The following is a 13,401-nucleotide window of genomic DNA, read 5'->3' on the forward strand; positions in this document are numbered from 1 at the left end:
AAGTCCCAGAAAGACAATCATTTAAACCAAATGCAGAGGTCAGGGGTCAAGGCTGGAATGGCAGCTGGATGCAGATATTGGGGACCCAGTTTGCTCTTGTTTCTCTCCCATCTTATTGGTCCCAGGTTCCTATCATTCCACTGCCATTCTAACAAAGTCGGAGGGGAAAGAGGAAGCAAGAGAGTGAATGTATGTTCCAGGGGTCTCTTAAGATTTCCAGAAAGCTCCCACAGCACTTCCATTTACATTTCATTGTTGGAACTTTGCTCTAGCTGTGAGCAAGGCTGGGAAATAAGGCTTTTATTCCAAGTAGCTCTGTGCTCTTCTAAAGCCAAGGGCTCCATCACTATGTAACAGAACAGGAAATGGATCCTGAGATGGGCAACCAGGATTTCCATCAAGGGTGCCAGGAAGGAAGAACTGATTCTAAAGTGTGAAGGCAAAGGCAGGAAAGTTAAGAGCATGTGCTGCTGTGGTCCGGGCTACAATCCTGGTGGGGATTTTGGAGAGGAAGACTTCAGTCCATCAGTCAGGTTGCCAGAGGCATCTTCCATGAAATTAACCAGATCAGATCCAGGATCTCATCTTGGTTTCCTGTAAGCTAAACTCCCAAGCCTGGTATGCAAGGCATTCCTCAGCTGCCCCAGTTCTACCTCCCCTCCCCTTCCTATCTGCCACGCTCCTGCCCTAGGGCCACACCCAGCTCCTTGTCATTTCTGGCTGGTTCAGTTTCCCTCCCTCCACACAGGAGTTCCAGGTGCCTGGGAAGAACTTTTCCACATCTCCTTTTGTGAAAATTCACAAACCATGAGTTGAAACTCACAAGGACCGCCCCCCATCCCCCAAGGGTTCTGGGCTCACTGTTCTCTCCTTTGTGATTGCTGGAAGCCTTCCTCAGATTTCTCATGCTTTGTCTTTATCTGGGTTTTCCTCATCACTGACCACCCTATTTAAAACAGCAGCCCTCATCTCCCTCTAGATCAGGGGTTCCCAACCTATTACTTGCTGTGCAATTCACCAGGTGGTGAGTGGTGGGTGAGTGAGCAAAACTTCACTTACATTTATAGCTGCTCCCCATTGCTTCGCATTACTGCTTGAGCTCAGGAAAACAAGCTCAGGGTTCCCACTGATTCTGCATTGTGGTGGCCTGTATAATTTATTTCATTATGTATCTCAATGTAATAATAATAATATAAAGTGCACACTAAATGTGCTTCAATCATCCCAAAACCACCCCCCTCCCCCTACGCCCATCCAAGGAAAAATTGTCTTCTATGAAACTGGTCCCTGGTGCCAAAAAAAAAAAAAGGTTGGGGACCACTGCTCTAGACCCTTATCCTGCTTTTTGTAGGTAATTAACATTGCCTAATGTTTTATGTATTAATTTTTCCCGTATGTTTTTGTGGGCCTCCCCTCCCATTAGAAAGTGATATTTCCAAATTCCTGGTAAGTATTTACTTTAGGGATTTCAGGGCAAAAGGGGGGAGGGGAAGAAGCTTTTTGGAATTCTTCAAATCATGTTATTCCTCTAAAAAAAAAAAATCTCAAAAATATTTTTTCATAACTTTACTTGTATGAGTGACCCAAATAATAAACTGAGAATCCTTTTTTTTTTTTTTTCTGTGATAGGGTTATGCCAAAATTTCAGAGATGTCCTGTTTAAAAAACCTGACATATTAAACAAATACGAACCATGTATGAATCATGAACCGATGCATGATGAGGCTACGTATTTCAACAACATATAAAAATGATTTCTACTTGATATTTTTGATAAAAGATTAAAAAAGAACACTAATACAAATTACTTTTTTATTCATGATATGACAAGCATTCCAGGTGTAAAAAATGTTTCAGGTTGCATTGGTTTGGTTCAGTTGTTTAGAGTTCCAGAGCACCTTTGAGTTGGGTACATATTCCTTCATGCACACTCCTTTCCTTGACAATGAAAATATCTTGCCTGCCTACTTTGTTCAGCTTGATTATTGCCTCCTCAGAGAGGCCTGCTGGGGCTGCCTGATTCAGAGCAGCAGCACCCCATCCCTGTCTTCTCTTTCTCCCTTCCTCCCTTAACAATAGGAGGTAAGTCTTAAGAAAAAAGGGCTGACCATTTGTAAGTTTCAATCAGGCCCTCACAACTCTACGAGTTCAATGGGAGTCCACACTGCAAGAGTCAACCCTTAAAATATTCGCAGTAGCAGTAGTAACTGTAAGAGCTATGCAGTAGTAACAATAAGAGCTAGGTCTTTTTAGCTCTGTTTATGTACCAGGCATCCAGTAAGTCTTTAAAATTAATGGTTTCTATGGAAGTAGATAGGATTATTAACCCCCCAACCCTCATTTTATTGAGAAGGTCCCAAGAATAAATAACTTGCTCAAGGCCATGCAGCTAATAACTTGCTCAAGATCCCAGAGAGAAAAAAAAAAATTACTTGCTCAAGGTCATGCAATGCCCCCAGGAAGCACTGAATCTAGAACACTTGCCTCCAGATTATGTACTTTTCACTGACATCATACTGCCTCCAGAAGAATTTTATTCTACGTACAACATGGCGTACGTCCCCAGGGGAGAAAGCTAGGTACGCACTCATCGCCTCCACTCATTGCTAGTCAAACCTTGTGGAAGAGGGCTGCATTGGGTTTGGGGCTTTACTGGAGGGCCCTGGAGAGAGGGTTCAGAAATGACCATGTAAGGTAAAGCTAAGAGCCTGCGGAGGCTTGACCTGGGGAGGAAAACGCACGTGACTGCTTTCCTACTTTCTTTAGGTCCCTGCTCAGGTGAGAGAGAGAGGCCGTTCCTGGTCACCCTGTTTAGAATGGCAACCCCATCACCCTGGCCCTTCTCCTGTTTAATTTTTCGTCATAGCACTTATCACCACATTTATTCTTGACTGAAGTGCCTGTCTCCCTGATGGGAGAGTTAACTCCGTGAGTTCAAGGATTCCGTCTAGTGCCATCCTTCCAAGGATGAGAACAGTGCCTCGTACAGATTAGACATTCAATCTATTTGTTGAGTGAATAAATAAATCCTGAATCCCCCAGATAGAATATTTTCATTTGTCGACACCCCAGTCTAGTCCTTGTCCGGGAGTAGATTCAAATTTGTATAAACCTAGAGTAATATCACAGAGAGAATTTTATATCCTAAATTTTCTACTGATATTGAGCTAGGCATATTTTTCTTTTTTGCTGCATTTAAGCCTTCCCTTCCCCTTTCTTTCCCACCTTCGCTCTCCCCAAAGCAGCTAATATTAAAAGTCTGTTCTACCCTATCTTTTCTCCATATAATTATGTACCTATATGACATGTACGTGGAAGCTTTTTCATTGTTTTACGAAATGGGTGTATTATACATCTCTTCTGTTCTGCCTTTCCCACCTATGTAAATATTTACTTAAGCTACTTACACTTCATGTAGGTATCTTCATGTAAGTGAAGATATAGAATAAACATGAAAAAATTCCCACAACATACTTCATGGTATAACTGTTTCAGCTTTTATACATTTCTTCTGGGCAGGCATTTTGATTGTTTTCCGTGTGTTGCCATTTCTAGCAATCCTGCAATTTGCATTCTTACATGTATATTCTTTTGAGGTTGCATTTCATTTCTGTTACATTTTATAAAGTGGGATTCCTGGAGTATTAAGATGTAGGGTCAGAACAGATTGGCTAGATTTCATCCCCAAAGAGCTATAGTAATACATGTGTCTATCAGCAAAGGCCAAATGAATGTCCTTTTCTCTCTGCAGTCTTACAGGGGGAAAAGAAACCTTCTCTGTATTTCTCAGTCCTCCTGTAAAATGCCCTAGCATTTTTCCTGAGACAGAGAAATGTACCTGGTGTGAAGACTGAGAATGTTTGCCTTCACTTTCCATTGGCACATTTTATTTTCCATACACTCTGAGAATTAGGTCTGCAGTTCAGTTCAGTTCAGTCACTCAGTTCAGTTCAGATCAGTTGCTCAGTCGTGTCCGACTCTGTGATCCCATGAATCGCAGCGTGCCAGGCCTCCCTGTCCATCACCAACTCCTGGAGTTCACCCAGACCCGTGTCCATCGAGTCGGTGATGCCATCCAACCATCTTATCCTCTGTCGTCCCCTTCTCCTCCTGCCCTCAATCTTCCCCAGCATCAGGGTCTTTTCCACTGAGTCAGCTCTTCGCTCAGTCGTGTCTGACTCTGCGACCCCATGGACTGCAGCACGTCAGGTCTGCAGCCATTTGTTAATTCCTCTAATCCAAAAAGACAACAAAATTTCTCTTCTCTCCCCAAGTGGGACAAATGATTATGACCTGGATTAGATCCCTAGGTTCAGCTTCCTAAATGTCAGGAATACTGGACCACTATCTCTCTAGTGTTTAAGTGTCAGAAGGGATGAGAACTGGAACCTTGGAACCATTTCTCAGTTGTAAAAGCCTGAGACAGGTACCGGGCTTAGCTGGCCTTTGGAGAGATGTTTTTATATTCCAGAAGGTTAGCGTGAGAATCCAGGATTCTTCCCATTCCTTCTCCAAGGGGCATACGATTTTTCTCTTTCCAATCCGGAGAGGAGAGAGATGGCTGCCTTGCCCCTGTATACAAATGGAAGAAATCTTTTTTGTTCCCATCCTTTGTCTGCCACTCATAAGAGAATTTTTACCAGCCCTCCTAGCATTACCCGTGGATCTAGGCGTCAGGGACTGACAGTGCACTTTACTATATTGAATTGGTTGCATCAATAAAGAACTCTTTTCCCTGACCCAAGGGCCCATACTTCAGCAATACCCACGTATATGAAATACAAAAACCGTGCATGTGGAAAAACATTCCAGACTCTTCACAGGTTTTGACAGAGCAACCTGCCCACACTGGGAATGATCATTCTTTTTCATTTTTGCCAGTCTAATGGGTTAAAACTGTCTTCTCACAGTCTTCTATTTTTTTTTTTAATTTAAATGCCTACATTTAAATGATCTCTTTAGAAAGCACTTAGATTAAGAGACTGAAAAGGAGCAAGGCATCTAAGGCTAGTGAAATTGAAATGGAACATATTCCATTTAAGACATTTCAGCCCCCTTGCATGTGCATCTGTGTCTCTGCGTGAGAATTGCCTTTTCATAAGTTCTGCCCGTTTTTCCAAAGTTTCCTTTGAAAATTGTCTTCTCAGTCTCTATGAGCTATTTTCCTAGTAATAACATAGCTCTGAATATGGACTGATGGTGGCTCTTCAACAAACGTTTTGCAAATACTTTTTCTTCCAGTCAACCTTTTGGCGCGATACCTGTCCTCATCCTGCTGTTCTTCCTACAAGATTTGCTTGCTTTCTGTGTGCTGTCCAACAGGAAGAGGGTCCTTAGTGCCTACTACTTGCAAGTCCAAATGCCAAAGCAAGTGCCAGTCTCCTCCTTGGTGAGAAAGGGGCTACAGTCATACACACAGGGAGATTCTTCCTCAGGAGGATGTGTCCCTTGAAAAACCTCCTGCCTGAGTCTGATGAGGAGGTGCAAGCCTCGAGAAAAAGACACAGTTTCTCTGCTAGAGATGCTACCACTGGAAAGGGAGAAGACGGTGATGGGGATGCCTCCACCGGCTGGTCCCTGCAGCCTGGGGCCCAGGATACATTCTCCATGCTGGTTTAGGAAGAACTTCGGCATCCTGACTTCCACTTTATCAACTGACATGCCATCAGGATGCAGAGCCTCTCTCCTCTCCTCACTCCCCTGGAGTCAGAGGGTGGAGATAGGTGCCCAAAAGAGCAAATTAAGCTGGCCCAATAGCTAGAAAGAGCATTTGGTATTAGGAGTCTGTGTTTGGACCAGAAATGAACAGGATGCGAAATGGACCTGAGATTGCTGAGGCAGAGACCGGGGAAGCTGGACCCCCCTCTCCATGCTGGATGCTGCGAGTAGGAGATAGATGAGGAGAAGGACCAGGGTGTCCCTGGGGAGAGGGGTTCGAACAGTAGAGGAGACCCAGCCCAGGTGCCGCTTGGGGCCAGCGGGCAGCCTGCTGGGCACGTTCCTTCAGTCAAGTTTCTTTCTAAAAAGAAACCATGTGGTTGCTGGTTTTCTTCTCCAGATGCAAGCTCTGAGTGTAGAGAAGCCAAGAGAAATCCAGGGCTTTATGAAAAAAAAAAAAGGAGGGGGGGATTTCTTTGGCCTTAAAACCTCCAGAAGCTAGTAGAGGCTGGGGACAGCCATAATGCAACTTGGGGGCCGGGAGGACATGCCGATTCCCGAGAAAGGTCAGCTGCGTCCAGAGTGAGGCTGAGGGCGTCTGCCCCTTGGTCTGGCCACGGCGGGGGACTCACTCACGGCCCTTCTCCTGTGGGACTGCCACTGCGCATGCAGGAGGGCTGGTCACGCAGGCTCAGCCCTCAAATCACCTTCTTTCCTTGTGTCTGGGTACTGAGGGTTCCTGCCACCCTCCTGGAGACTGGGCCAAGCTGGCAGCAAGAAGAGAAAGACAAGTCAGGGTCATGCTGCCCTGAAGAGGCATTGGGGGCTATTTTAGTGGAGAGATGGGGTAGCGAGGGTGGTGGGCTGGGAGTGACTTTGCCCCCTGTGTGTGCATGTGCTCACTCACTCAGTCCTGTCTGACTCTTTGCCACCACATGGACTGCAGCCCGCTAGGCTCCTCTGTCCATGGGATTTTCCAGGCAAGGATCCTGGAGTGGGTTGCCATTTCCTCCTTCCTGACCCAGGGATCGAATCCATGCCTCTTGTGTTTTCTGCATTACAGGCAGATTCTTTACCTGCCAGAGCCACCACAGAGGCCTGACTTCTTGCCCAAATGTATACGTGAGAAGCATCAGGTTGTCTGGCAGAACTTGCCATGAGGATGGAAGAACTTAACACTCTCTGATGTGGTAACCACCAGGCACGTGGCTGGTGAGCACTTGGAGTGTGTGACAATTCTACGACCAAGAAAGTGGATTTTTATTGGAGTCTAGTTGATCTATAATGCGGTGTTAGTTTCAGGTGTACAGTAAAGTGAATGAGTTATACATACAAGCTTATATATGGTTCAGATTCTTTTCCCATATAGGTTCTTACAGAGTACTGAGTAGAGTTCCCTGTGCCATGCAATATCCTTATTAGTTACCTATTTTATATATAGTAGTTTGTATATGTCAGTTCCAATTTCCCAATTTATCCCACCCCACCCTTACCCCCTGGTAACCCTAAGTTTGTTTTCTACATCTCTATTTTTTGTGGATTTTTAATTTTACTTGATTTTCATTTATTTAACATAAGTAGCTCCCATAGTGGCTAGTGGTTATCCTATTGGACAGTCCGGCACCAGAGCATGAGAGTCAGGAGTTTGGGCTCTTGAGTCCCTTCTAGCCCTGTGAACTTGGAGGATCAACTTAACCTCTCTGTACTTCTGCTTCCTTTTATCTAAGATCTAAGCTGGGGCTCTCAGCCTTGCTGGGGGTGTTGCCAATTCACCTAGGGAAAGACGTAATAAACACATTACAAATAATTGTCACAGTGCCGAGGATCCATACCTGTCAGTCAAGGTGGAGCTGCTGGGAAGTTACAGGTAATGTAGGAAGTCCTTGGTGCTGGAGGCAGGAAGGGAGGTGCAGCTTTCTGAAAAACGGGGTTGGAAAGAGCTCAGTTAATGGGCTTCTGTATCTCTGATGCCTGAGGATTCCTGGGTGGTGAAGCGTGTCCCAAGGGGCTTTCCCGGGAGGTGACAAACAGGATACTCCCCTCTGGGTGGGCTTTGTTTCTGAGAGTTGTCTCCAGGGCCAAGTCCTGAGCTGCTCAAGACTTGGACAGATTCTAAGGAGACCCCAGGGGCAGCAGAAGTGGAGTGGGGTTGGAATCTATGTCCAGAGAATCTTGTTGAGAGAAAGGAGAGATAACATCAGAGGCTGGGGGAAGGTTGCTTCCTCCCAAGCATTTGGTGTCATCCATAGGACTGGAAGGAAAAATCAGTCCTGGCGATTTGTCTTTGGTCTGAAGGCACCCTTGGGCTTTCTAGGTTGTGCTAGTGGTAAAGAACCTGGCCTCCCAGTGCAGGAGATGTTAGAGATGCGGGTTCTATCCCTGGGTCAGGAAGACCCTCTGAAGAAGGAAATGGCTACACACTCCAGTATTCTTGCCTGGAGAATCTCATGGATAGAGGAACCTGGCAGGCTACAGTCCACAGAGTCACAAAGAGTCAGACACGACTCATGTGACTTAGCACACATGCACCCGAAGACACCCTCAGACATGAGGGATGGTACTAGTCTAGGAAGAGGGTAGGTACACAGAGCCTAAAGCCTGGGAAGACGGCAAGGTCAAGTCTCAGATTCCATCTCTTGCTGTGAACCTAGAAGCAAACCTCCAGCCTGGCTTATCAAAGCAAGTCTCAGGGTGAGGATAGCATTTCATAGCTAAGTTTTTTCTTAAATTCCACAAGTCAGCTCCACCCCCTTGCCTGCAGGTGACCTGTAGTGTGTTCCCAAGGAGAGGAAGTTGTGTCGGATCCTGTTTAGGACCTGGTGACTGCGTGACAAGATGATGTCACTTGCCTCCTGTAATGTTGAGATCTATAGTAAGTATTACGTACTTAGACTTCTTCCTCATCCCAGCTGTCAGGACCACAGAGCTCCCCAAACCCTTGGAATTTCCTACCTGATGAGAACAATAAAGGTATCTTTTGTTATGTTAATGAGGTGACTTTTGGAAAGCTTCTGTGGGTGGGGAACTGGTGGACAACCCTGAGTGATTAGAGGGCTAGAACTTTCAGTCACCTCACCCCCCAACTCCAGCCTCCCTTGCCAATGGCCAATGATGGAATCAACCATGCCTGTGTAAGGAAGCCTCCAGAAACCCCCCAAAGAATGGGGTTCAGAAGGCTTCTGGGTTGGAGATTCTCCTGGTGGTGCACTCAGAGGGCATGGAGCTCTGAGCCCTTCCCCCTCCTTGCGCTAGGCATCTCTTCCACCTGCTTATTCTTGAGGTATCGCCTTTTATTAATAAATCAGTTGTCGAGTAAGTAAAGTGTTCCTCTGAATTCTGTGAGCCACTCTGGCAAATGGATCAAACCCAAGGCGGGGTTATGAGAAGTTCTCATCTATAGCCGGTCAATCAGGAGCACAGGTGACTTGGGCTGAGTGTCCACAAGTGGGGAAGTTTGGGGGGGAGGTTTGGTCTTGTGGGACTGAACCCTTAACCTGCAGGATGTGATGCCATCTCTGGGTCAATAGTGTCAGATGTGAGCTGACACCCAGCTGCTGCTAGAGAGTTGCCTAATGTAGGGGAAAACCCCACATGTTGGAAATGAGTGACAGATTCGGACCTCCTTCCTGGACTCCCGCTCCCAAACCTCTCCACTGCCTCTCTGTCCAGCACACCTTGTGAGTTTGGTATTCCTGGGAAACCACTTCGCTCCTGGTGCAGCCCTGTTCCTGACCATCCTTCTGACTGCCCGCCCCCTCCAACGCCCACTCTGCTCTCCTGCTCAGGCTCCCGTGGGGTCCTCAGCAACATCTCATATCTCCAGCCTCTCCCCCATCTGGTCCTTCAGTACAGTCTTTGCTCTCTGCCAGGAATGTCCTTCTTATCCAAATCCTGCCCCTTGGCTTAAGGCTCTCTGTTCTCAAAACATTTTCTACTGTTCTGGCCCCTCCCACTGGGCTCTGTTTCCTCAGACTTTCTCAGCACTTACATCTTAATCCTACACCAATCAGCAGGATATTTGGTTCTGAATAAGGGAGCACATCATTTGTCTTGCTGTCATAAAATCCTGCTCCTCCACTATGTACTTCCTGCTCCCGCCAAATCCAGCCTCATGGAAGGGTGCTAGAAGCCTGCACAATGGGCCTCTTCTCAGGAAAGAACTGGAAGATTTTTTCCCCCACATGCTCATACCAGCACCCCCAGAGGTCCCCAAGGTTTACATGGGAGCAAGGAGTGGGGGACCGGGGCATCAGAGCACAGTCAGAGAGCTGAGGCTAGAGGCTCTGAGAGCCCCTGTCTGCCTTGCTAGATCCTTGGCAGGACCCCATAGGGCACTGGGACCAGGTGATGCCATCCGACCAAAACCCAACCCATCATAGCGCCTGGCACCCAGTATCACTGCCGTCACACATCAGGACACCAAAGATGGATGGAAAATGGCAAAATGTTCTAACTGAATGACTAGTCTCCTCTTCTCTTTGGCAGCAACTTACTACCAGGTTAAGCTGCTTCTTGAGACCCTCTTGGCCTGAAGGGTAGGATCACATTGTCTGTGTATTAAAGGACAGTTGTTGTGTCGGTTTTAGTTGCTAAGTCGTGTCGCTAAGTTGTGTTGTTTTAGTCACCTAGTTTAGTTGCTAAAACCCCATGGAGTGTATGTAGCCTGGCAGGCTCCTCTGTCCATGGGATTTCCCAGACAAGAATACTGGAGTGGTTTGCCATTTCCTTCTCCAGGGATTGAACTCTCGTCTCCTGCATTGGCAGGTGGATTTTTACCACTGAGCCACCGGGTTAGCCCCATTAAAGGACAGTGTGTGTTTTAAATGTCAAAATATTGTGCCCACAGCATAGGGGCTAGGAGAAAATGTTCCCCTCTGATTTATAATCCACGATGCAAGGTAGTGGTGGGAATAATAATTAGAACAGCAGACCTGGGTTCAATCCGTCTGCTATTAGACTAAAAGTCTAAGAGCCTCACGTTCCATATCTGTGCAACGGAAATGATAGTGGTTACTATCTCGTATAGTGTTGAGGGGATCAATGAAATCATGCATTTCAAGCACTTAGCATGGTTCCTGGGACAATGGAAGTGCTCAGAAGTGTTAGCCATTATTGACATTATGTGAAGAGCTGTATCATATCAGATTATAGTTATTATTTAGGCTTTAGTAATAAGTACTTGGGTAGAAAGTTGTGAAGTTTTGGTTTTGTTGTGATTGCAGAAGTGAAAAGTGAGCCAAGGACCCTAGTGAAAGATGACCTTGGGGATCTTGACTATGACAGATGATCTGAGTGTCTCTCTGGTGGCCTGAGTTTTGAAGTGCTTCCTCGACAGTCATGGCATCATGATGATGCAAAGGGAAAGTCGCTCATCGTGTCCGACCCTTTGCAACTCCATAGACTGTATAGCCCATGGATTTCTCGAGGTCAGAGTACTGGAGTGGGTAGCCTTTCCCTTCGCCAGGGGCTCTTCGCAACCCAGGGACCGAACCTAGGTATCCCGCATTGCGGACGTATTCTTTACCAACTGAGCTCTCAGAGAAGCCTCGCGATGAGGCAATGCTTACACCAATGAGGTAAATAATCATCAGGGTTGAGTAGCTGTGGCTCATGAGCGCCCCCTGGCGGAATGAGTTGGGGAGGCGTTGGAAGGGATTGCCAGGGGTGAGTTACTGATACACACGGGCCCTCGATCAGGGACATCTTGAATCTGGAGTTTGAAAGCTTCTTGCAAGTGTACCTGCCTGCAGTTTCTCTTCCAGGCATGGTGAGACCTGTAAAAATAAATCCTGGTCCCCAGTTTGTCCTGCTTGCTGTGCCGGGATGGGAAGAAAGCTCAGCATTGGGATATGGTGGCAGTCACTGCCCTGTGACTTATGTGAATGGGTTTGCTGCTGCTGCTGCTAAGTCGCTTCAGTCGTGTCCGACTCTGTGCGACCCCATAGACGGCAGCCCACCAGGCTCCCCTGTCCCTGGGATTCTCCAGGCAAGAACACTGGAGTGGGTTGCCATTTCTTTCTCCAATGCATGAAAGTGAAGTGTGAAAGTGAAGTCGCTCAGTCGTGTCCGACTCTTAGTGACCCCATGGACTGCAGCCCACTAGGCTCCTCCATCCATGGGATTTTCCAGGCAAGAGTACTGGAGTGGGTGCCACTGCCTTCTCCATGTGAATGGGTTTAGGTGGCCATAATTGTGGTCATCCACTGCCCTGCTGTAGATCCTGCCCTTTGCTTCTTCTAAAAGGGGGCAGATCCTGCCTACGTAGGCAAGAAAGGTATCATTACTGGTTGGGTCAGAAGACTACCATCGAGTACTAGAGTCCTCTACTTGGATCTCAGGAGGAAAGAGAAAAGATGCTAATGGGCCCTAAAAGACCAGAATGAACGCTGAAGTCCATTTATTCAGAAGCAAAGGCCAGAGAAGGCAGAGAGATGTCCAGAGCAGCCACCTTTCCCACAAGATACAGCCCTGTTTGATCCTAAAGACCATTTTTGGTGACTATGTGGTAGATGCCCTGCAGGTGCTGTCTGCACAGTCTTGTGTAATCCTTGGGACAACCCCAGAGTGTAGGAGTCATTGTACCTCTTTTACAGTTAAGGCAAAGAAGACTCAAAGACCTTAAGAGATGTGTCCACTTGGACAGAGCTAGTAAGTGGGAGAGTGAAACTTGAACTTGAATCAGACTGGATCTAAAGCTTTCCATTTCATCACTTAGATGTCACCTCCCAGGGCTCCATTTTTCTTCTCAGTAAAATGGGGGGTAAGGGGAAAACCTGGTTCTAACCCTGGTGACTACAGGTGGCCATCAAACGTTGGAAATGGGAAAGTATAGGAAAGAACCCAGTTAGGTGAAACAGCAGTTCTGTGTCTGAGTAGAGTGATCCAGGCAAGAGGTGTGTGTGCCCGGGGCTGGCAGAGGGCACAGGCAGGCAGCTCTGGGAGGGAAACTCTGAGAGGGTAGGGGTTGAGACACAGAGTCTGTTTTCTTCAGGGCATTTGGGTCCCCTGGGAAGGACATTAAAGATGCTATCCTTTCTCATGCCTTTCTGCTCTTTCTCCTGGTCACAAACTCCGGGCTCTCACTCTTTCTTCCTCCCTAGGAAACGCGTGGTCCTGTCTAGCTAGCTTTGGGCCACCAGACTGGACTCTCAGCTCTCAAAGCTATGTTCTCCTTACCTCTGGATGCTTCCCCTTTCGCCCCTCTTCACTGCAGGCACAGCATCGGCACCAGGGGCAGTGGAGGGGAGCTTTCCTGGAAAAGTGACTGGGGATTTGATCCCTTTTTCCATGTCACCAGGCAGATCTTGCTTCTCTGGGAACTACTGTGAATGACTCAAGTACAAAAGTGCAAATCAAAGCCCCCAACCCTTTGAGACTTTCACGTTTTCACTGAACCAGCAACAGCAGCAGCACTGCCCGCGCCAATGACACCAGTATGACTGTTGGGATTCAAACTGCCACCAGAACCCCAGCAGACAGGATTCTCTGACCTCATGCGTGATGCCAGGACATTCCAGCTCAAACTCATGCCCAGCAACTTTAAGATCCTCCAAGACAGTTTCTTCTTCCCAGTAAAACCCCCATAGATGTGCATTTGCTTTAAAAAATCAATTTTATTAAGGTTTAATTTACCTATTAAAGCACATCTCTTTATCTATACATTTGGTGACATATTTATATACCTGTATAGTCTGTGTCATGATCAATATAAAAAACATTTACATCATCCTAAAATGTTCCGGT

General features: G+C 46.8%; 1 long non-coding RNA gene across 1 annotated transcript; it reads right to left on the reverse strand.

Annotated features, from left to right (window-relative positions):
* Nucleotides 1–1,351: 1,351 nt before the first annotated feature.
* Nucleotides 1,352–13,181, reverse strand: LOC139184642 (uncharacterized). The gene is made up of 3 exons (XR_011568191.1): nt 12,835–13,181; nt 7,491–7,575; nt 1,352–6,425 (listed from the first exon to the last, which is right to left on the reverse strand). It is a non-coding gene; the product is annotated as an uncharacterized lncRNA (long non-coding RNA).
* Nucleotides 13,182–13,401: the final 220 nt, after the last annotated feature.

This window comes from Bos indicus, chromosome 8 (genome assembly GCF_029378745.1).
Source record: "Bos indicus isolate NIAB-ARS_2022 breed Sahiwal x Tharparkar chromosome 8, NIAB-ARS_B.indTharparkar_mat_pri_1.0, whole genome shotgun sequence".
NCBI classification, from domain to species: Eukaryota; Metazoa; Chordata; class Mammalia; order Artiodactyla; family Bovidae; genus Bos; species Bos indicus.